The sequence below is a fragment of the Pipra filicauda genome, unplaced genomic scaffold (genome assembly GCF_003945595.2).
Source record: "Pipra filicauda isolate LSUMZ 115617 unplaced genomic scaffold, ASM394559v2 scaffold258_size1095741_pilon, whole genome shotgun sequence".
Lineage (NCBI taxonomy): Eukaryota > Metazoa > Chordata > Aves > Passeriformes > Pipridae > Pipra > Pipra filicauda.
Window position 1 is genome coordinate 383,792 of NW_024104374.1, and position 24,106 is coordinate 407,897.

At 38.6% G+C, this 24,106-nt stretch overlaps 1 long non-coding RNA gene across 1 annotated transcript; it reads right to left on the bottom strand.

Moving 5' to 3' along the window:
- Positions 1–2,650: 2,650 nt before the first annotated feature.
- LOC120323423 lies at positions 2,651–4,568 on the bottom strand. The gene is made up of 2 exons (XR_005563827.1): positions 4,379–4,568; positions 2,651–2,786 (listed from the first exon to the last, which is right to left on the bottom strand). It is a non-coding gene; the product is annotated as an uncharacterized LOC120323423 (long non-coding RNA).
- Positions 4,569–24,106: the final 19,538 nt, after the last annotated feature.

Here is a 24,106-nt window from a genome sequence, read left to right on the forward strand (position 1 = left end):
CACCCCCAGTGTCAGTTCAAATACTTTTTGGCTGGTGGAGATCTCAGCATAAAATTTTTGCAGTAGGTGTTTCCATGTATGTACACACCACTTGTGCATATAATACAATGAAAGTTTAAGGGAATACTATCATAGAAAACAAGAACAATTTAAGGTGTTCAATACTTAGATTATATTAGAAGTTACAAATACTCAATTGTTATACATTGAAAAACTAAAAAATTAGTTCAAAAAGAATGTTACAACTTTTTCTACCAAAAGCATGGACAAACACATGACAACTGTAATGGGTTTTAGCATTTTAAACAAATATCTATGGAAATTTCTTACAGTATACAATAATCACAGTTAATAACTTGTTATGCTGCTACTACACAGCACTGCTAGGGCAAAATAGTAAAACAAGATTTTAGAGAATTTTATAAAGTACTTGGCAGAGATAGGCTCATTATTCCAAAGATAGAAGTCATTCCTGCATCCACCAAAGAGTTTCCCCTTTCTGTGAAGTATTAAAAGCTTCCAGAGTCCCTGAAAAAGCTAGCACAAACTAGAGCTGTCATGCCAAATTTTGCACTGTGCTTGTTATCACCTTTTTGGTTGGCTTTTGTGTACAAAAATAAAATAATTTGGGGTTTTTTTAAATTATGCATGTAAATCTTGACATTAACAGCCAGTAAGGTCCCTAAACCTGTTTACAGCCTAATTCTAGGTCTTACAAATGCAAGTGATGTTGATACCGCAACCCTACCTGATTCATATACCTACAGATAAACCATTTGCCAACCATTCAAGGGGAATTGGTGAGTTCATCAACTACCCAAACCTTTACTAAAGACAACTCATCAGTTTGTGGGCAAACCCATTGTAAAGTCACACCATACTGTGAGTGTGGCAGACTTTGAGTTTGAGAAGGGGTTTACAGAGCCCTCTACAGTGCATTGGAATATCAAAAACCTCAAGCAGAAGAGACATCTTTGTATTTTTGCTTCCTTCTCAACCTTGCTGTGAGCCAAGAAGGACAATAACTGGGAAGCAGGTTCACTGATGCCAGAAGTTCTTGTTACATCTACAAACATTAGTGAAGACTGACACTAAGGGGGACTTTTTAATTTAATGTTGCAGACTACAAATTGAATTCTCAAACTTGAGAATTGCCAACCTGACTAGAAGCTTGACAATTCTTAATAGCCAAGTTACAAATTAATATTTTTTATCTAGTTGAGTGTATAGCATTTTGATAAATTGTCCATTTGCCTGTCTGTTTTATCCAGCTACGCTCTGTTTCCCTTCTAAATCTACAGAAACTCTGTCCATAAGTTGACTAATGGAAAAAGCTATTTAAAAATCCCAGAAACCTCCATGCATTTCACATATTCTATTATAATAAGTATTGCTAAGCCACTGAATAAAAATAACATTGTATGTATAAACAGTTTCCTCATTCTTTATTTTTGTGTTCTTTCTTTGCTCCTTTTTCTTATGTCATTGCAGATTTGTAATTTTTGTATATAGTTCAATACCTTTAACTTACAAGTCTTTTTCACTCTCATTCCTTGGCTCTTTGGGGTATTTTAGTCCATCTCAGATGTCCTAGAACACCGCCCTTACTCTGCCGTCAATTACCTGAACAAAGGAGGTTTGCAGTTGCACACACAATAGTCTTTCCCAAATAAACTTCTATCTTCTGGTCTGGAATTGTTAGTAGTTTCAGGTTAGAAAGGCGTGATGTTTTCCTTTTTTTCCCCCCACAGTTAATATCGTCTCAAATTCAGTCTACTATAAGGCCCAGATTCTTTTCTGTGCAATGACTGCAGGGAAATTAATTTCCTACCTTATATTAGTGTGGTTCATCATTTCTGTACAGTAGTTTAAATGTAGCACTCCACACTTTTAGTGAATTAATTGATTTTTTTTCTTCCTCTGACCATTTCTTCAATTTGTCATGATAATCTTGAGCTTTCATCCTGTACTCCAGTGTTTCGCAGCCTCTCCCAGGCTTGTATCACCTCCATGTTTATTAAATTCAATCCATTCTACTATCCATCTCATTAATGAGATTACTGAATAGGAAGAACCTTGGTGGCACCAGCATAGGGAGCTTTGGTTCAAATTGACAGCGAGCCTTTAATAATTACTTCCTTTCAGTAATTACTTCCTTCCTTACATTACCATATTTGTGAAAGATGAGGTGCCTGGTGCAACATGGAGCCTGAAGAAACATCTGCTCTCCGTGAGCTGCAGAGCTTCCTGTCTTCCAGGGCTGGGAAGTTGTGTACTGTATAATAGGCAGTTTATTTTGTGTTAGCAATTTAATGCGCCTGACCTTATACTAAAGCCAGTTTTGTCTGGGAAGATGTACAGACTTGGCTAACCATGAGTATGTGCATATGTGCTTCCTGGTACAGAACTTCCACCTTTCCACAGACCCAAGCCCACATGTATTGTCTAAGGTCAACAAACATTGCAGGTGCTAAGTAGCACTGGCTTTGCATTTAAGCTAATAGGTTTGAGGGAGATCTTTTCTCTTCCTGATGTGCTGCTTTACAGTGTTTCTCAAGCACAGCTCACAATGGAATAGGACAGCAGTCACAAGTGGGATGACTCATACTCATGAGCTATTTTCATCTGACTTCTTATATTGCTCCACTCATAATGTTTTCCATCTGTATTTAGAAGTCTTTTTCAGAGAAAATGAGGTCTTCTGGTGTGAATCCAGTGCTGCCTTCCTCAGCTGGTAGCATATCTTCCTGACCTTCTCTGACCTTCTCTTTTCCTCAGTTTTCCCCCTACAAATATGAAATTGTGAAACATTCTTCAATCATTTGTAGATGCAAGTGATTCCCATTAATTCCCATTTGTATTTTTTATGGTGATTTTTGTCCCTAACCTCCTGGAGAAGAAATCTCTTTCTTTCAGACCACTACGGCATCTAATCACTGAGTGAGATCACCGAGTACCTATGTGTGACATTGGAGTCAAGTTATTTCATAACAACTTTCCAATCCTCTGACACATTTTCCTTGCCTTTCATCTACTTAGCAGCAATGGAAAATAACTTAGCAAGTGGAAGACAATGGGTAGTCCCTCCCTTTTTGGGGAGGTTGAGTCTGACAACTTGGTGGAAGAATTCAGCTGCAGAAACTGTGCCAGAGGCAATAGAGAGTTTTTCTTCCTCACCTCCTAAACATTTCTGAAATGACATGCTGTGTAGATGTGTGTCCATGAAGGTCTCCACAAACCTGCCCAAGTCAAACATTTATCTCCATTAAGTCATGTGTGAAGATAAGGGCATTCCTGTAGTCAACAAGACGGCACATTGTATTTTAAAATGAAGGATTCACAGGGGTGGCAGTTCATTTGCATGCAAGCAATGTGAATCTAGCAGAGGAGGTGTTGTAAATCACCGAAGAGCTACTTGACAGTGCCACTCTGTGAGTCTGGTTCAGAATTATTAATTAGAGCAGGCTGAGGGTGGTTTGTTTGCATATCAGTTGAGCTAAGCCATGTTGGAATCCCTGTAAATAATAAAGCTGGTTGATTAGGCCTAGTCATTAATTAAGTGTCTTCACTGTGAATAAACAGTGAAATCTTTCAGTTTGCTGGAGACCCCTATGACACTGTGATAAATATGCAGTCGCAAGAGCTTCTATAACACAGTTTGACATCTTCATCTATTAAATTGCAGCTTTCTCCACAGTGACAATGGGTTCAAATCCCACAGTGGGTGATACGTCTGCCTAATTTTGTTTGTTAAAACACATTACTTTGGAGGTTTCAGATAAGCAGGCTTGAGAACCTGCTATGAAAAAAAAAGGGGGAAAAGACTTGTTAATGCTGTAAACTGCAGAGTTCGGTCACCTGCATGGGTCACTTTTGATTGGCATAACAATGCAGGAGATTATATAAAATCTAGTTTTATTGTTACAGGGATGTAAAAGTCATCTAGTATTTATTTGACTAAAATGATATATATTTAAAGCTTAGTTAACTCACCTCAAATGTTGGTGCTTGAATATTGTTTCTGGTTTTAGTGTCCACTGCCTCTCAGTGTGGAGTAAGACCAAAGCTAAGAGACCATTTTTAAAAATTATACTCTTTTAAATTAAAGGCAACGGTAAAGGCAATTAAATTGACCAGGTGGGTGATCAACAAGGAGATTTTATCTCATTATGCACTGATACATAATTGGTGAGGTGAATGTGGGCATCTTTCATCTTCTGGAGGTTTGAATATGGGCAATATTTGCAGCCAGAATATTGGGCTGACAGACAGATCAATGTGCTGAGCAGACAGTGACAAGTTCCTTTTTCTTGCGTAATATATAAGTGCTGCATGTAGTGCATGAACATCATCTCCTAAAAAATAAGGGAATCTTTACCGGTTCAGCAGCAGCGCAGAGGTCCACTCCATTCCTGTGAAAGTTGATGGCCTTGTCCCCAAACACTGCCCCTCTACAGCATTCTCCCTGTACTCTGCCACAGCAAAAGAGGCCCAAAACAACCTTGTTTAAAAAAAGGGGTACAGCCATCATTTTGGTATTCTGAACATGGAGAAGAGCTTCTTTACTGTGACAGTGACTGAGCACTGGAACATATTGCCTAGAATGTTCATGGAGCTTCCTTCTTTGGAGACGTTTGGTCACAATCCTGAGTTATGTGCTCTAGAGGACCCTGCTTGAGCTGGGAGGTTGGATTAGATGGTCTTCAGTGGTCCCTTCCAACCTTAACAATTCTGTGACTTTGTGATTCTTTGATATCCTAACAGCCAATTTAAAGGTGCTGAGATAATTATAATGCTGAGCATGAACATTTGAATAGGTGGGAGACAGATGACTCAGTGAGATCAATCTATTGATCTCGAGATTTTCTAAGTATTTAAGTGCCATGCAACAATTAAAGGTATTTCTGAGTACGCACTAAATGTCTTTATTCTGACAAGCTCTCTTGTTTCCTTTATACATAATAGAGAATGAGAACACCACTGAACTTAGAATATCTTTTAGGAAGTAAGTGTCAGCAACCTGACTGATGCTGACAACCTTGTACAGTGGTAAGCAATCAGCCAGGTGGCAGGAGATCCCTGAATTTACCATTGTAGCAAGTAGCAACTTCCAGGTTTACCTGGATGTGATCAAAGCTTATAGACCTACAGTGATATGAAAAATTTGGAACAGCTGGATTAACTCCTGTTAAGTACAGTCAAAGAAACAAAATCCACAGTGGTTCCTTTAGGAGGATAGCCATGACCATGAGATTTGATTACTTATTCGGAGAGTCCACCATCACTGCACAGACTTACTCTCTGAAGCTGAAATCTTCATGCTCCAGAGAGACCCTAACAGGTAGCTGTTGGCAGCATTCTTCTGTTTGCTGTGATTCCAGCAAAGTAATATGGAAAAGGTGCGTGATATGTGTGCTGGGAGACCTGGCTTGTGCAGAGATTTGCAGCAATATTCAGTATGCTGATGTCACCCAGCTGGCACAAGGGAAGGGATTAGCCAATGTCTAGACACACTTGAGGCTTTCAGGGGAGCTGGCTATTTGCAAATGAGTCTGGAAGAGACTGAGACAATCTTAGTGGGATGAACAGAAGCAGGGAGAAATCCATGCCTGATGCCAGATTTTCCATCCCCACTGCTCACTGAGGGAGTGCAACTGGTGTTGATGAGGCAGATGGAGAATTTAGGTGTGTTGAGTCTGATATTCTCTTCCTGGCATGGTCAAAAAAATTCTATATTAGTTTCTGTGAGAGGAAGCGACACAGCTCTTCTCTTTTCTGTTAGACTTTCCTATTACTATCTGCATCTCTGTTGCCTGGAGATATGGCTGCCATAATTCTTCCTGATAACCCACTGTAGGCTCTACTATTCCTTTTATCCCTGGTTTCAATAGCAATAGGGATCTTGTGGCCCCAGGTACTACTAAATGATCCCTTTGTGCTGGAGCTCCTTTGCTACAAAAGCAGGGAACTGCTAAAGGAGTAGGTATCTCTGAGTTTGGCATTTATTCTTCTTCAAGGTCTTTGGGACTACAGGAGTTTTAAGTTATTAAGCCTTTGGCCATATCACAAACCACATACTTTTTTTCCTGGCTTTTGCAGAACAAATAGTCTGAGAACTAGAGAGGATGTAGTTTATTTTGTTGTCTTCTTATCTTGCCAGTGTGCTTTGTCAGGTGGGATGAGCAGTCCTTTTGTTTGTGGCTGGCAATGTGCATTCCACCCAGAGCAGACAGTAACCCCCAAAGAACCTTTCACAGAGCTAAAGAAATACATAATTTAAAGAGCTTCTCCTTCCCCATATAGCTCAGCTAAGACATGTTTCAACTCTCATTAAAGCTGATGGAAAGCCTCCTATGTACTTCAGTAGTGTGGAATTAGGCCTATTAATTATTATACTTCACACTTTCTGGGGATACATACCAGTGATGCACAGTCATCACTAAACAGGCTACAGGTGGCAGTGAGAGTTCATGATAATTTTATTTTGGTCAATGGAACAAAATGGCATTAGGAGAAATTTCTAGGTGGCTTGAACATTATCACAGCAATTAGCATGGGATCACTTCAGCTTGATCCTCCTTCATATGAAATCAAGACCTTCCGCTGTGCCTCTGAATTTAGCATTGTCTCGTTACTCATACACTAAAGACATGGTCTGGAGTTTGATTTCATATATAGCCAGGACTTCCAAGGAAATAAGGAAGTGTCATACATTACAAGTAACTTCCTCTAGAAAAGGAGAGAAGGGGTCTGCTGTCCTGTTTTATGTAATAGACCACTCATTAGGTCTTTCAACAAAAGGAAAACATGCACTGCACTGCAGAATGCTACACAAAGACATACTGATCTCACTAATACATGCTCATCTACCGTGGCTGGCACATACTTTTAAACAGATCAAATTGCATGGGAAATTGTTCCTGGAACACATGCTTATTCTAGCAGCAGCAGTAAGTAGGCCAGCCAGGGCATATGGGTCTGGTGGTATTGTCATTGTTTGACAAGAACCCCTAGAAAAAGAAAAAATCCCAACCTTTAAGATTCAACAACAAGAAGATTACTTAAGAAGAGACAATGAAGGCCTATGAAAAGCTTTCCACTGTCTCTTTGCCACTGTCACATACAAGAGGGTAATAAATTAAAAGCCAACTCCTCAGAGGATTGCGGTGTTAAGATTGTCCCTAAAACATTCCTTGCATTTTAGTGATCTCCCTTCAGGCTGACCTTTCCAGATAATATTGCTTACTCTTGTCTGGGTACCTTAGTAGTTTTTCAATGACCTGCCAGTGTTTGTGAATTAACTAACTGAATTAATTTTGAGATGAGTGACAGGCTTCAGCCTGCCTAACTCCTATCTATTGTGGGCAGTAGTGACTAAAATCTCCAAGGCCCCAAACAGTAATGCAGTCTTATGGGCTTCTAGGACTTTTTTACACTGTGGACACTTGTGATCATTAGATGTGAGTTAGGCTGAAAGCTCCTGGTCTACCTAACTTGCTTCACATGCTCTGAGATGCCCTTTCTGAGGGGTTGTTTCTTCTCAAAGGTTTGTTAGAGTCCAGATTAAGGCAGTGGAGGCATCTCTCTGTCAGAGGTGCAGCTCTGCAAGGTTTGGGGTAATTAGTGTTCTTACCACTGCAGCAGAGGTGGAATGCAGTGTTGGAACATGTCCAGAGAAAGACAAGGACTTGGATTTCTCCCTTGAAAAGAACCTAGGAGAGGTTCAGACCTGTGTGTTGGGAGCAGGCCTTGCTCTTTGGCTGGACTGAAGCATAAGTAAGAACACAAGGCATGAGGGCAAAATGCATGGATAGGGCATTTTAAGAGGGGGACAGCTTGAGCTTTTGTCATCTGTTCTTTACAGTGTGTGTGCGCTTTCATCAAGTCATCACTGAGGAACTAGCATCCTTGTTTTCGTATCCCTTTCAAACAGAAACCCTAACTCCTAATCTAGAAACCTAATACATAAAGCAGCACCATGTTCCCAATCCCAGGTCCCAACCTTACCAAAGGAAACATTGTGTTCTTCATTTTGGAATTATTTCTGTGAAACCGTTGACTTCTTAGTTAATTTTCTTTAAAAATATTTTAACAACTATAAATCAAAACGTATTTTCAAAATCAAGACATTTACATCAGTATTATTTTTCTGAATAAGAGATATTCCAAAATAGAGATGATTTTAATTTCTAATTTTTACATGGATAAGGAACATTTTTCAGAATTTTCACCAACCTGGGGGTTTTCTATTCACTTTTATTTTGATTAACCATTACTTATGCTTTGTTCAGGTTTTAATCTCCATGAAAGGCCCTTTAATCCAGGTTCCCCAATGCAGATTATGTTCTTTGAAAGCTGTCTATCTGTATGACTGCATCTGCAAGTGTGTGTGTCTGTGCGTATGAGTACCTATGTCTGGAATCAGTGGCCTCAGAAACAATAGGAAGGCACTACTGCATTCAGAAAAATATGGAAAAATTTCTCTGAAGTCACAGAGGGGGAGAAGAAATCTGCTTTTTAGTACACTTGCAAAAGAATTTATGCCATAGTATAAATATTATAAAACAGTCTAGTATATCTCTAACATTTTGCAAAAACATCCAATGAATTTAACAAAGCTATTTCTGACTAACAGTTAGTAGTAAAATAAAATGTGCATTCTGGGTGCTGGAAAAGGAAGTTAAGCACATTTGGAAAATCAACAGCAAGAAACAAGTCATTATGGTTTTTTTCTAAGCTTCTCTGAGTCTCTGAGATCTGGTGGTTTTACTGAAATGCATATTTTAGTTGATGGTGTTATGAAGTAATACAAATTGGGATTTTATGAAAAAGAGAAGCAGCCCAATGAGTCTCAGGGGAGCAGGGGGGCTGATTCTCTGATGTGATATCCCAGATCAGTGCTAGCAGCACATCATAATTAAAAATGATCATTACATCAAAACACAGGCTTGTGTTTCAATTGCGCCTGATCATGTGTTTACATCAACATAGTTTGCTGCTTGCATCTCACCTCAGAGGCACAGCTTACGAAGTATGATCAACAGTGAAAAGGCTTCCTGAGTACTGAGAAAAGCAATTTCAGTATATATCTTTCCCCAAAAGAGGAATATTTGCCCTATATATGTTTGAGAAGTGCCCAGAGCTCTTACTTATTCACAGTGTTAAACAAAACATATGCAAATCTGCAGGTTGGTTACAGTTTTGCCTTCGTGGTTTGGGAAGCTGAATGGAGACAGAAATGCCACTGAGACAACTTATTTATTACAAAAATGTTCCCAACAGAGCCAAACTCCTTCTTTATTGGCCACATTGACAAGATTTCAGACATATGAAACTCTTTTAGAAGAACAGTTTCCACGGGATCTAGTTCTGATATGGATATCACTATCAATCTCCTTAAAAGCACATCAATGTTGGTACAAATACCCCAGCTTGTGTAAGGAGAGAATCCAGGTCTGTCAGGAGATGTGGAAGAGCCAAACTCTCAAGCAGATGATGGTGTTACTGGAAATGCACTGATGAAACTCTCATGAATCAATGGACCAAGGATCTCATAATTCATGTAGGTGGAGTCTAGGAATATTGTGAAAATGAGAAACTGCCTAACTACAGAGATTTAAGATGCCCTTTCTGAACTGTTGTCTTGGACTACAGGCAGTAAGTATGCAACACATTCCAGAGACTATATGCTCTTGAGCTTCTGCACTAAGAAAGATAGGTTTACTATCAGCTCCCAGGTTGAAATGCATCTTGTATAAAAGGAATGGAGGGTAAGGACTGAAGTTCAATGGAGAATCCTCTTTTTATAGCGGTTAAAGCCAAGGGCAGTAATTGTGCTCTTACTGTGACTAAGCTACTTGGGAGACACCATTTTGATTCTAAAGAGGGACAATATTACATGGGTAAGGTACAGTTACTGGCATCTGTAACTATAACATGGGAATTTTTTTAAGACAGTTAGGAGAATATATGCATTACTTTCTTTACCAGAACAAAAATCAGTGACTACCTCAAGAATTACTACGTTTATCAACCTTCTGGGCTGACAGTTACTCATGTATGTTCATAATTTCCCTAAAGGAATCTACTAGTCAAGGACAAGAACGCTTTTTACTTTTCTTCCCAAATGACTGTCAGATCTCTTGCAGGTGATTTCCAAAACATTTTTGAATGAGAAGTATGGGTAACTCTGTGTCTCTCCCTCTGTGTTCTCCCAAGGCCCTGACTTACTGAGGCTGAGTTGACATCCTGGGTTTGTATCAAATGAAATAATTAGTCTTTGTGCAGTCCTATTCAACAGTTTGATGCGTCTTGGAAGGCAACCTTGCAATGATCTTTTTTTCCTTACACAATAAAGCCATATAATGGTAGAGAAAGGTTTATCTTTATAATGCAGAATCTTACTGGACTTTCAGCAAACCATTAAAATAAATTAAAATTACAGGCAAGTTAAAATGAAATCCTAGCATTATCACAAAGGTCACCCAGCATACACTAATGTAGCCAGCAACAGTAGAGCTTACAAGCACAAACGTTTTGGAAGGTAACAAAGCATGGCCATGAATCAGAAGCCGTTTCTGTCACTTGTTTCTGAAAACCCAGAAAGGGTTTGAATGAGCTCAGGCTGGAAACACTATTGTCAAAACAATAGAAAAACTGCTTTCATTTTTGAACTAGGCATATTTGCTGTCCTACTAGCATAAGGCAAACCCTAAGGTAAGGGTGAAAAGGGGAGAAGGAGAATTCTCAGGGGGCATAAATCAGAAGATTATCAGAGAAACTGTGATCGTGTTTAGAAGACTTTCAAGAACTGCACAAGACCTTCAGTTGAGCACTTACCTTTGCACTTCATTAAATGTTACAAAGTGCTTATCTTTCATTGAACGAAGAGAGAGACTTAGTGACACAATTTTTTTCCAAATTAATGGCAAATAAAGACTTTCTACTCAGTATGATGAATTTGATTACACAGTTTTAGCCTGTTATTCATAAAAATCACTCTCATTGAGAAGTCAAAGAAGGAAAGAGATTTCTAAGTGTACAATTTTAAATGTACCTCTGAAATATGCCTCTGAAAAAAATTAAATATCGTAGGCAGTCACCAAAATTCTATTTATGCACTGTGTGTTGCAGATACACTTGTTTTACTGACTATTTAACGTCACTGTAATCAGCAATAAAACATAAAGTTATGGCTCAGGAGCTAGAGGGAAAAAATAGTTTTCCATCATTTTTATCACCCTGATTTACATATCTACATCAATATTTGAAGCTTCTGCACAGAAAAGGTACAAGTGGACTACTAAAGCAAAAAAGTGTAGTGCTATTGATACATCTATGGCTACCTCAACCGTCTGACCCGCTCGTAAGATCTGACCCATTCATCCACATTGGAAATACAAATACAGATTAGAGGTTTCCACAGTAAGACCAAAATGAAGTAAACTTCCTTCAAGATGTAATTTGATTTTAATGGCTCATCCATGAAATACACAAAACATCATTAAAAAAAAGAAAGTTTAATGATGCACAATGAATCAAGAAAATATATGATGTGCCAAAGTACTCTTTAATCTTAACATCCTCCTGTCTATATTTTCTGTGACATGTAGAAAAGCTGAACTCATCATGTTACTCTTTCAGTAACATCATGATGTAGAATTTTAACTGGAACAATCAATTTTGATTGGTGTTTCCCACTGCTTCATACTGGAGGGGAAAATGTGTTTTGGTGGTGAAAATTACTTTGCACTCTTTCCTTCTGCTTTGCAGAGTGATCTGTGTCTCTTCTCTTCTTGCATGCTGAAAACGAGTTCATCCAGCTTTTATTGGTTCAGGTGTAAATCAGATCTATTTCCCCATAGCAATTAAGAAAAGGAGAATTTGGCCTGACTGGGGAAGATAAATATCTTTCTCTTCTAACGCCAGTGTTAGATATTCATACTAGCTTGGTTTAATAGTAGACTCTGATGCTATCTGTAAAGTAGGATGAAACTGTTTTATTCTTTCACCTCTGAAATATGCCACATCAATTTTCATAGTGCAATATTTTTTTTTTTGTACTATGGAGGAGCGTAATTCAGACCTACTGAGATTTCTGACTTTGCTGTAAATTAATCTTGCTGATGCATGTCTGGCACTTGAACTAAGCTGTATCTTCCACTTTGGTAGTCTGCATGACATCAAAATGCTACTCATGCTGTGCACTGCTGTTTCTTACCTAGATTATTATGATATAAAGAAGACCAGAGGAAAAGGTAAAATACCAGAAAGATGTTCTGTGGTGTTTTCATAGCTTGTTCCTATCCTCCTCCAACTCAAAAATCCATCTAAAAGAGCTGAGTTGTCATGGGCTGTGTATGGGTGACAAGAAAATCTATTTGTCTTGGCTGAAATGACAGTTTAAAACTCTAGCCCTTTTAAAATATTAGCACTCTTATGGATGTAATAGAACTGATTTTCCTCTTAGTTACCTGAGTATAAATCAGGACTGTTTACTGGAAGTTGTACCAGCTTAAAGCAGAATCAGGCCCACTTCCACATGCTGCTCTAGTGAAAAAGGTGTCTTCAGCAGTTACGGTTCAAGCACTAAATACTGTGTGAGCACACCAATGCTGAGATAACTTATAGACTCCACCAACAGAGGTTGCAGAGAGGATATGGACAGAGAGAAAGGCTATGTGTGCCTGTGTCTCAGAGAATCCCCGGAGCCACCAAACCTCCTTCAGGAAACCCAGACTGCTATTAGCACTCTCACCTTGTGTTTTACCGGTGAAGATGAAAGATATTATTCAGGCTATCAGCATAAGCAAACAAGGACTGGGAAAATTAAAGGGCTGTTTAAATTACCTTTGCACAGATATAATATCTGAATCCTGCTGAGCATTTCTTTGTTCTAATCTGGAACTTGTTCTCCTAGTTAGGGTATTTCCAAGAATTTCACTGCAGCCCATTTAGTTTCAAGGTATCCACCATACCAAGGAGGTAATATATGTTGCTAACAGAAAACCAAAACGTTAGTTGTGGGGCTGTGGGAAGAGAATAGATAAAGATGTCAACACTGACATAGGTATTTTTCTTCCTTTTAATGCTTCTCAAGAAAGTTTCCCTTATGCTGAACCCTTTTAGAGAAAAAGCTGGTTTCCTACTGCAGAGGGAATTAAATTTGCTATTTATTTGTGCTCCCTTTTTATACAGATACAAATAACTATGAATGATGAGTCAAATGTCAGCTGTGACGCTTGGAGCTATGGTTCTGCATTAATCTTTGACTTGGCAATCTTTTTCCCCTTCTTCCTTCAAATTTGTTTCATCTAGAGGGTTATCCCCTTTAGCTGCTCAAGTGGAAGATCAGTTACCCAGCCTCAACTTCTCCACAATCCCTCTATTTACAGGTGAGATAATCAGCTCTTATTTAGTTGACTTGGACCTAAGACAATCTCTGGACTAAAGACAAAGAGCCTACATAGAGAGAATGCAGAGTCTCTGCTTGCCTTCAGAGAAAGGAGGTAGTCTTTTATGTTCTCTCCAGCACTGAAAATTCTCATGCCCTGCAAACCCCAGCAGTATAACTTAGAGAATTACCCACAGAGAAATGTTCCTGTTAGTGAATATTATTTGGACATCAGGCTCAGGAACATGCCAGAATATTTGGCATGGGTGATCAAAAGAAAAAGAATAAACAAACACTTTGTTCATCAAGTGATGGCACACACATGGTTGCTGCTTGGGGAGCTGCCTTTCAACTCCTGTTGATTGTCACTTTCCTTTTAGAATTGTGTGTCTTATGGAGGAGAGATAGAATTTTCTTTCCTTGTTTTTTTCTTTCCTTCTTTCCTTCTCTCTCTCCCCACCTCCCTCTACTCTGCCTTTCTCCTGAATTCAGTGCTATGAAAAATTACTGGACAGAAAACTGCTGACAACTAAGTGGTTCACATACACAGAGGTTGTGAAGCCATCCAGGCTACCTCACAGCTTGTATCAAAATGTCTCATGAGTGGCTGTGTATTTCCCCAGGAAACTGTATTCCTCTACCTCTTCTGTTTGGACCTTTTGTAAAGAGGTCCACAGGACTACACAATGGACACTAAATTTGTGCTTCTCCCTACCATGAACTGAGATCCCCCAGGAGCAATATTTCAGCCAGAGATTCTGGGCCACAGGAAAGTGAAAAAATACAGGGTATTGGAAAAAATCCCCACAAGGTGATGAGCCTCTTCAGAGGCTCATTAAATTAATAGTTTTGTTATCTACAAATAGATGTTTCAGTCTGCAGTTCTATTTCATGCTTTTGATATTTCAAGTTTTGATGAGTAAACAAACACTGTTGTGTTAGAATTTCAGCAAGACAGCAATTCCCATTTTAGGCCTAGGTTAGGAAAAGGGCCTAAAGAAGAATGCTTCTGTGCAGTGTATTTCTCTAGGAAAGTGAAGACATAAACGCTCAGGGAACAAATAACTTTGTTCAAGCCCCTGGAGTAGGGTTCTGGATTCCATCTGGGTCCAGAAGTTACCATACAATAAATATCCTGGCTCTTCACAGCATAAAATAGGATGCCTTGTAGCTCTGTAACTGTAGCTGTAAGTGTCTAAGGGAAAATGCATGTGGAATTGCCAAAGAACTGATAAGTGTTGCTAAACGTTACTGAACTTGTTGAACATGGCAACTCAGGCCAAATCTGATTCTGTTTGCAAGACTCTAGAGGCTCACCTGGAAGTGTGCAGTATCAGGAATGAACTCACTGGCCTCTCTGAAAAATCACCATGGCAGAAGAACAGTCCAGTGTTTTCCCACCCTGGTGTAGGGACCAACTGCTGTTTAGATGTGGCAGCATAGAGCTGGTACATAGGAAGGGATTGCTCCAAAGGCATGGGTCAGAGGGATGTGACATTCCCCCATTCATTGCAGTCTTATGATTGCACTATTACAGATTCAAACTTGTCATATGCAGAAGTTAAAGTTCCCATGGCAAAAGTTATTTCTACCACAATTCATGCCCTGTATACTTATCATACACATTTAGCGTCAAAGAGGAATATATTACATGACACATTTAACAGCATAAAAAAGAAAAGAAAATACTCCAGCTGTGGAATGCAGCCAAGTTAAAGACTGCTAGAGAAATCTTGATTTTTGCACTGCTCGACCTTTTCAATTTTAACTGTAAAACTTTATAGTTACATTAACGAACATTTGTACTTATTACCTGTTCACTTCATCCCACAGAGGGTAAGGGCATTGTCCAAGCAGAAGAAATGTTCTGTTCCCTAGATACAGTCTGCCTTCTACAAACGCATTTCTTATTGTTATTTTCAACTGGTGGGGCTGAGCTTCATTTATAGTCTTGCTAGGACAGGAATTAACAAATGTACTAAGAGTAGAAGAATGGTGAAAAATTCAGTCATGTGATATCAGTTTAGGCAGTTGTTTGCTTTAGTCAGTTCTTTAGTCCTCTAATCTATCAGAAAGATAAGCAAAATTGGATAAAGTGACATGGTTTTACTATCCTAGTTCTGATGCAGAAATGGGTGTGGTGGGATGGTGTTGCCCTTTCACCATACATATAGGAATGGCCTTAACAGTTCAACCCACAATTCAGCTCCTCCAGCACCATGTTATCAACAATGACTGACTACAGGTGTCTGTGAAAGACTATACGAACAAGACAAAGATAGAAAGAGACTTCCCAGAAGTTTCTTTCAGCCTAAAGTAAACTCAGGAACATCACAAAACAGATTCTTGGTTTGGATTTTTTTTCATCTTCCTACTCTAAACTGTCAACTTCTTAATTCATTTTATGCAAAATGCATCAGAAACAATAGTAGGCTGAAATTAGCACTGAAAGAAGTGGATATCATTCTACACATTTCAGCGGAAGTACTTCAGGGACAATATTGTGCTACTTGACTTATTTTTTCCTGGTACACTTGCAAATGCAAGCAATTTCACTGAATCAGTACAAAATGAGGATAAGTAAAAGAAGAATCTGGTGGATTTTCCAGGCTTTCTGTCTCCATGCACTTGTGCCCTTCTTGACAGCTGCTCACCATCACTATAAACCACTGTCAGATCAGATTGGCATTGCCTTGCACATTATCTCCACATTTCAATGGTGTAACCTGTCATAGCACTGTTCACGTCAACTGATGTGAACTGATTTGCTCTAACCAGAGCTTGGAGCAATTTGATGGCAGTGCCTGTTATTCCACAAAGCACAAGGCAGTGCCAAACAGCACGATGTAATTAATCAATTCTATTAGCTTCACCATCAGGGTAAGAGTGGGAAAGTAGATTTTTATAGTTATTATGACAGTTTTGTGCTGTGGTTTCTTGGGAGTTTCACTAATTTCATGTCTGTAAGTCATTATTTCCCCATACAGGTGTTTTCCCAGTCAAAGTATGCAATGTACATATTTAGTACCTGCCATATACCATACACCCTTCCCAAGATGTGCCCAAGATATTTTGCTGCCCAAAATGTGCAGTATATACGAGGCTATGAGAGTGCTTATGTATGGAACCTCTACCAAACCATACAAAGGTTTATTTACCTGTTCTTTACTCATGGCTCCACTGATATTTACAGAAGAGACTTCCTAGTAGGCTGTTATGCTACTTGGAAGTAAAAATTACATAGCCACGCTAACTACCATGCCCCAAAACAGCTGTTATGCAAGTAAAAGACTTAGAAATATAACCCTAAGTGTCATCAGTACACTTTGTGAATAGATTCATAGTTCAGTTACGATCATTGCATGCAACACTTACACTGTACTTTATTTGAAAGATAATTTTTGAAGCAGCATCTCATTTAATGGGACCATAACATTTCTAAAGGAGAAATGTTACAGTTATTTAATATTGAAGAAAGAACATAGATGTGTACCTGCCAATACAAAGGTTGCTTTTGCCCTAAGGCTCTCACAGGTTGAGGATTGAAAGTGTCTGAAAACCTCACTAATTAAAGCAGAGAAAATAATTTTTTCTTGTGACCACTTAGCTTTTGACACTCAATTATCTCTACATATCTACAATAAAAAGTTGCCTAGATTTCTTAGGTAGCCATATTTAACATAAAGAGGACTTGGATTCATTCAAGATGGTAATAAAACTGCTTAAGTGTGACAATTTTGGAAAATCTGATGTTTCAATGATAAAAAATTGCTTCTTGTTGTAGTACCATAATTCTGACATCTTGGCCTACAGATTGGCAGATTATTTCTTTTCTCAATCAACACATATCTTTGCTGGTGGTGGGTCAATATTAGCATTTAATTTGCTTGACATACGCACGAGGAATATCTGCCAGCTATGTCAAGTCTGAGGCATACAAAGCATATTCCCTGATGCTTGCCATTATTACAGCTTCTAACCTAAGAAAGAAAGAGTTTCTTCCTTTCTCTGCAAGCCTGCTTGCCAACCCACAGTGTCTCAACAACACAACCCTGGCAGTGGTCTCCTAGTCATAAAGGCCTATGCACCAAGCTGTTCAGTCTGTACTCAAATTAAATTGTTTTCCTGATCAAAGAAAACAGTTGAAAGCTACAAAGCTGGAGCATAGCCTGGCTCTATCCCCATTCCTGTATCAAATCTAATTCAGAACAACATAGGTCCCAGCAGGGGCCATGTGGGATTAAATCAGACCCCATTTCTCCACTTTGTAAGGATGGCAGTTTGTCCTTAATCTTTGTTTCTTTTCTTCTAGCCATGTATTAAACCATGTGAGGGGACCTGTCTTTTATCCGAAGACCATTTAATTTCTTTAAGACCCTTTGGTGATGTGAATCACTTTTCGAAAACCCACATCCACTGTATATCAGGCAGCACGCTCTTAGCCTGATTCTCATTAACTCCTTCAAAGGATGCTAATGGATTTGTGAAGCACATTTTCTCCCTACGAAATTATGTGTTTACCAATTCTATTTTCTATGATGTCTACCAATTTGTCAGGTACAGAAATCAATTTTACTGGTCAGTAGTTTTTCAGTTCTGCTCTTTAAACTTTTTTTTTTTTAATAGCATCACATTTGCCAGTTTCTATTTCTCTGCTTTCAATAGTGATTTCAGAAATTGGTAGTTTAGCAGTCTCATATTTTAGCTTCTTTAGAATGCTTGGTTGAATGCTACCTGGTCCTTGAGATTTGCTACTGTTCACTTTATTGAATTGCTCTGAAAATCTCTTCTGTTACAGTTCGATTTCAGACTGCTCTTCTGGCTTGTCCCTGTAAAGAATGGTTCAGGTGTGGAAACCTTCATGACCTCTTCTGAAGAGAACACTGATGCAAATAATTCGTTTAGCTTTCTTGCCATATTCTTAGTTTCCTGAGTATCCCATTTGCACCTTAATCATGTCTCAGCCCACTGACTTTCCAAAAGAGTTCCTGTTTCTGAGAAAGTTCTTATTAGTCACATTTATGCCTGTAGGAAGTTGCTCTTCAAAATATTTTTTTGGCTTGTCTCATTAGAGTTCTATGTTCAACAGGATGTTTAACTTGTCTTTTATTTTGCTCATTTGGACAGAATATCCACATTTAAATGAATGAGTATTTTTATTTAAAAACCTTTTCTATTCTGTTGTTTAAACATGCTGGCTTTTAAGCATTTAATTATTTTGTCAGTCCTTTTAACTATTTCTCTTCACTTTCACATAATTTTCCATTTTCATAGCTTACACATGATCATCATTAACTTTTTTTGATGGTTTTGGTCCTGCTCAAATGATGTAAATACTTACAAGTTGACCCAGCACCCATGCACTGCTTCAGAAGAAATAATTTTTTTCTCCTTTTGGGGGTTTGAGAATAGTTGTTGCAACAACTAGCTATTTACTGACTCGCATTTGTACCTCAGACTCCAGAGACCTTACTGCTACTGGAAGTGAACTAAGATTTGAAATTTGCTGTGTACTCTCCTTGGAAATAAAATTGCTTTCCTGTGCCTTTGACAAACGTAGTTGGAAAAAAAAAGGTTAAAAATATTGTATGCCACTGTAAATCAGAACTTACAAATCTACAAAAATTAAGATAAGACACAAGGACAGTGGAGTTACCCAGTATCTGGATAGCCCTTATATCCTTAATCATCCACAATTACTTGTGATGTGCAACACATGAAGTAGACTAAATCTTGAAGGTAGGTAAGTCACCCTTAACAAGCCAATGCACTTAATGAATTCCCTTGTTTATCTCCTAGGTCCAGGAAGGGCTGTGAGGTTCATAATGAGCTCTGCACCAGCAGAGTGCTGTATCACCTGAACTGGCAAAATTTCATCTGGCTCACTCATCTCCTGTTGCTTGGGGATAATGTCTGCGTATCTGTGTCCTGCCAGGAGGAAGGAGGTGGCCAGCCACTGTTTCTGTCAGGAGGTCCTTGCTCTCACTGCAAAGCCTGGGACAGGAGCCACACAGCCTGTCCTCCCCAACACATGGCTGGTCGTATCAGCCCACACCATGCTGACTGTTCCCTCTTCATCCTGGGCTGGGAACCTGAGGTTTGGATGAATCTCCATATTTTTCAGAGCAACAAATTCAGATGCAAGTAAGTGTAAATATGAACATGCCCAAGGGCAGCTGCTCACCTTGAAGTTTCACAGCCGGACCAGTTACCCAACCCATAAGACTCCTGCCAACAGCAGTTGGGGAAGGAAATTTTTACAAAATATTCAGGACCACTTCTCCTTGTGTTGCCTTCACAGGCCACTTTGAACTCTGCAAGCGTTAAGCTAGCAGTACTCCCATCAACCAAACCACTCCCGCTGTCCTGGAAGGACTTGGTCTGACATGCTTTTCTGTAGCCCTGGCTGCTTCAGAGAAAAAGGCTGTACTTTTCCAGAGCTGAGAGACCTGATTGCACAGATTTGTAAGACCAGAATAAACCAGCATGTTCATCTGTCACCCTCAAATACTATCCCTCTAGCACCAGGCACAGATATGACCCTGGCACTGAAGCTTATTGAGTTAAGCTTATTATTTAAGTTATTTTCATTGCTGCTTCTCTGCATCTGTTTGACTATGGGAGAAATTCTCAAGTCAAAACTGCTTTTCTATTTCATATTGCCTAATCAACATATTTGTCTTTTGGGTTGACAGGAAAGGTAACTTGGATTTTTGTATTCATAAATATTCATAGAGGTGAGAGGATTAAGCAGTTAGAGTATTGTTGGAAACAAAATTTAGATCCCCTTTGCAAACACCATCCTAGTGATAGAAATTCTTTCTTTTCCCTGTAAAAATCTACTTTAAAAACATCCTCCTTGCATTATTTCCAGCTATCAGAATCAGTCAGCAAAGTACAGCCTGAATTCTGATAAAGGGCAATTGCAGTAAATGGAGAAACAAGCATAAATTATACCACTAGTGAGCCCAAGAAAGGATTGCAGTGATAACAGAAGTTGAGCAGAATCATTTATTTCACCTTATATTCTACTGGTAATAAAATAAAAACAATGAATAATAAATAACCATTTTTATAAAAAACAAGTTATTTCTATGCCTTTCCCTTCCATCCTCACAGAAACTTCTCACCAACCAAGAGCAGTAGTTGAGTTCCATTTCATCCATTGGACATTTGACTGTATCTATCTCTTGCAACTTTGGATCCTGTTCAAGTCCTAAAGTTTAGCTGTCTGTATCATGAAAATCCCACCCTGTATGCAAGCAGTTTCATTTGAGGCAACTGAACAGTCTTCACAAACAAGGATCTGCACAATCACATTGTTAGTGGGTAAGTCACCAAGCAAGCTAGTAGGGACATCTGGGAAGTCACTGTAGTCCCAACAGCATAGGCGAGGCTGCAGTTCCTGCACTTGCATTTCTGCTTCTAAGTTTTGCTCTTTCCATTGACAGAAAACTTCCTTCACCAGCTGTCTCCACTACACAGATTTTGCAAATCTTGCATGAACAAGGGAGTCTTGGTGCATCGTTGTTTCTGTGGACGTGTTCACGGAGGTAAGAGTCATTATTTTAGCAGGTAGAGACATATTTGTACTAGAACTGAGGAAATCAGCTTGGGCAGAGGCAGCAGCATGCTGTGGCACGGGGAGTTCAGGATAAACTGGACAGATCCGCCTAGAAATGATGAGTACAGGCTGAGGCAGGTGTTATGCACTAAGGACTAACCAAGCATCTGTCTAGTGGCACCCAGGCCAACCGCACCAGAGGTGTCTCTGCAATGACATCTTTGAATACAGTGGGTGTGGGGTTTGCTGCTATATACATCAGCGTGTTGAGACTGCTTTGTGCTGCTCTGGGGACCTGATGCAAAAGCAAACAAACATTTGCCAGTTGGTTGAAATGGGTAGTAATGGCCACTAACTATGTGAGTCAAATAAATAAAATAACTGGCATGTGAATGACTGACTTTTAATTTCTATAATTCAGAGATCATCCACCTGCTACAGCATTCAAACATCAGTTGTTGTCACATGGTTAAACTTGCTTTATTATATAGAAATTACTATTTCTGTCTGTCAAAGTTTGGAGTCAAGAATTTTTCAACAAAGTTTATTATGGTCTCTGAATTTTAACCCTATGATGTAGGGCTGATGAGTGGTGCTTTAGATATGTTTCTTTTTTCAGTTTTCCTTTCAGATTTTCCAGATGTCTGGTGTCTGAGAGAAGTTGTCTCATGAAAGAAGAGCAAATGTTACAATCAGAATGATATAAAATAATGAAATCCATAAGCTCTTTTATGGAACTTGTGGAAATAACTTATTTAAAACACTGTGACAGTTAGCAACTAAAACTCTGCAGCTATTTTGCAGACCTGAATTTCCTGCTGAGTAACAATTTACATCAACAAACTAATTATATTTCAGAGTTGTTAACAAGCTTATCTATTAATTTATGTGTTCATTTAAAAGCTACTAAATAGAAAAGTGTTCCTGAATATATGCTAATCTCACTTTTGGGGGTAAATTGGCACTCAATAATATTTATTATAAAAATACCACAAAAACTCTCACATTGTTTAAGGAATTAAAAGCCAGATGCTAGACTGATTATAGATAGGATATTGACAACAGAACTGAGAGTGTTTTCTCATCTGTCTCACCTGCATCAGTATAAATGCTTTCAGTTATACCAGGTGAGCTTTGATTAGGTGGAGGAACAGCTCTTTGCCCAGTGGAGCCTTTGAACAGGATTGCAATGCCAATGGTATTGATGTCATTCTGAGGTCAGTCACTCCATTCCCTGGGACCTCTAGTAAAACTCCACCACAATGTAATGCTTGTAATGTTCCATTTCTGTCTACACATTATAAACCGTTACTCAAGGGGCAGCACATCTTATTTTTCATGCTTTCTAGCTTTCATAGATTCAGGTATTTACAGTAAACATAGACAAGCTTCTGTAAACTTCAGGAGCCCAATGAACACTGTAAAATAGGAAGTACAGAGAAATACCAGAAATCTGCACTTTTGATGCTCTGTCAATCTGTAGTTCACACAGATTTCCACACCTTAAAAGAAGAAGCATCTAAAAGGCAGGAGAATATTTCTTCAGGGGAAAAAGAATATAAGTCTTGGTTTAGCTCTCTGTGTAAATACAAATTTCATCCTCATGCACATAAACAGACTTTATGTTGAGAGCTAGTTTAACCACTAGAAGAATGCTACTTCAAAGAGCATTACAAGGAAATACATGACCTTAAAACTTAGACAATTTAGAGAAAGTATCTTTCAATTTAATGAACAGTTGGTTGAATGCAGAGAAATATAGTCATTTTTCTTGGAGATGGATTTATAGCTACTAATATTTTCATGCTAGCAGTATCTTCAAGTTATGATGTACCATGATTTAATACAGTTTAATATACAGATTTCTTTCTTGTTGTTCTTTGAAAATGAAAAAAAAAAAAGAACAGGAAATATGAACAAAAAATATGAAGTGTAATAATACCGGATTTATCTGAAATCCTAGCAATAATCTGTCAGAAGATCTACAAAAAAAAAAAAAAGAAAAAATCTCTATCTAAAATGTAAACCTCTGCTCAGCAAAGACACTAATTGAATGTCATAAACTGTCTGAAAGAACAACACTGAATTTGGATCCAGTCATTCACTGGCATACTTACATCTTTGGGACAAATGTAAAGCTCTCAAATACTACAAAAAATGAAAAATGGCCTCAGCATGTAAAATAAAACCCCAGCGTAAGATAAAACATATTCAAATGACTGCAATTAATTGCAAAGTAGAATAAATCACTATACAAATAATTTATCTGCTTTAAATATCATAAAAAGCCATTAACATGCCAACAGGAAACTGGCAGCTTGACAATTTTATGACACTAAACAGGACTGCAGTGGTGTGATTCTGACTTCATTTAAGACAATGACAAACCTTCCATTAATTTCAGCTGGTGAGAACAGAAGTGTCAATAATTTTTCATTTAAAAAAAATCTATTTTTCTTCTACAATGCAAAAGAAATAAGAAATCTGAATATACTGACATTTGGGCTCGTTTATGTATGCTTTAGATACTTACAGAAATTAGTAGAATAATTTATTACAGTCAGGCTTGCATTGTCAAATAACTGTTGCACTGCAGAATCCCTTTATGTTCATTTTTTCTTCTCATCAAGAAAGAGCGTTAAGAGCTCTCATGGTCTTCTTGGGTGTTTTGAGCTTCTAAAGCTAATAAAAACATATGAATTAGGAGAAACCATTTTGTATTGTTTACATTATCAAACCTGATCTTCACAACAGGTGAAAGGTAATCTCAAGTCAAGGGCAGTGGAGACTTCTCTTGTTTATGTAATTTTTGTTTTGAAAATATTGTGCATAACAGAAATAGGATTTATGCTGAGAGCCATATCCAAATGAAGGAAGGGAAGAAGAGGGTACCCAGTGTCTGAACTGTCGGTGCTACACAGGTGGACAGTGGGGCAACCTTCTGCTCTGCACTTCAGTGACAGGGTTGGAAGGCCCAGAGCCATCATTGGGAGAGACTCCTCAGCTCCATTCCCACTGGAGGACAGAGCCGCAAACAGCTTGAAAGAACAGATAGGAGAGCATTTCTGTTCTAAGTAAAAGATGGGGAGAGGAGCTGTGGTATGTCAACAGATGGGCTGGGATGAACATCTTATGTCAAAGATTGCTCC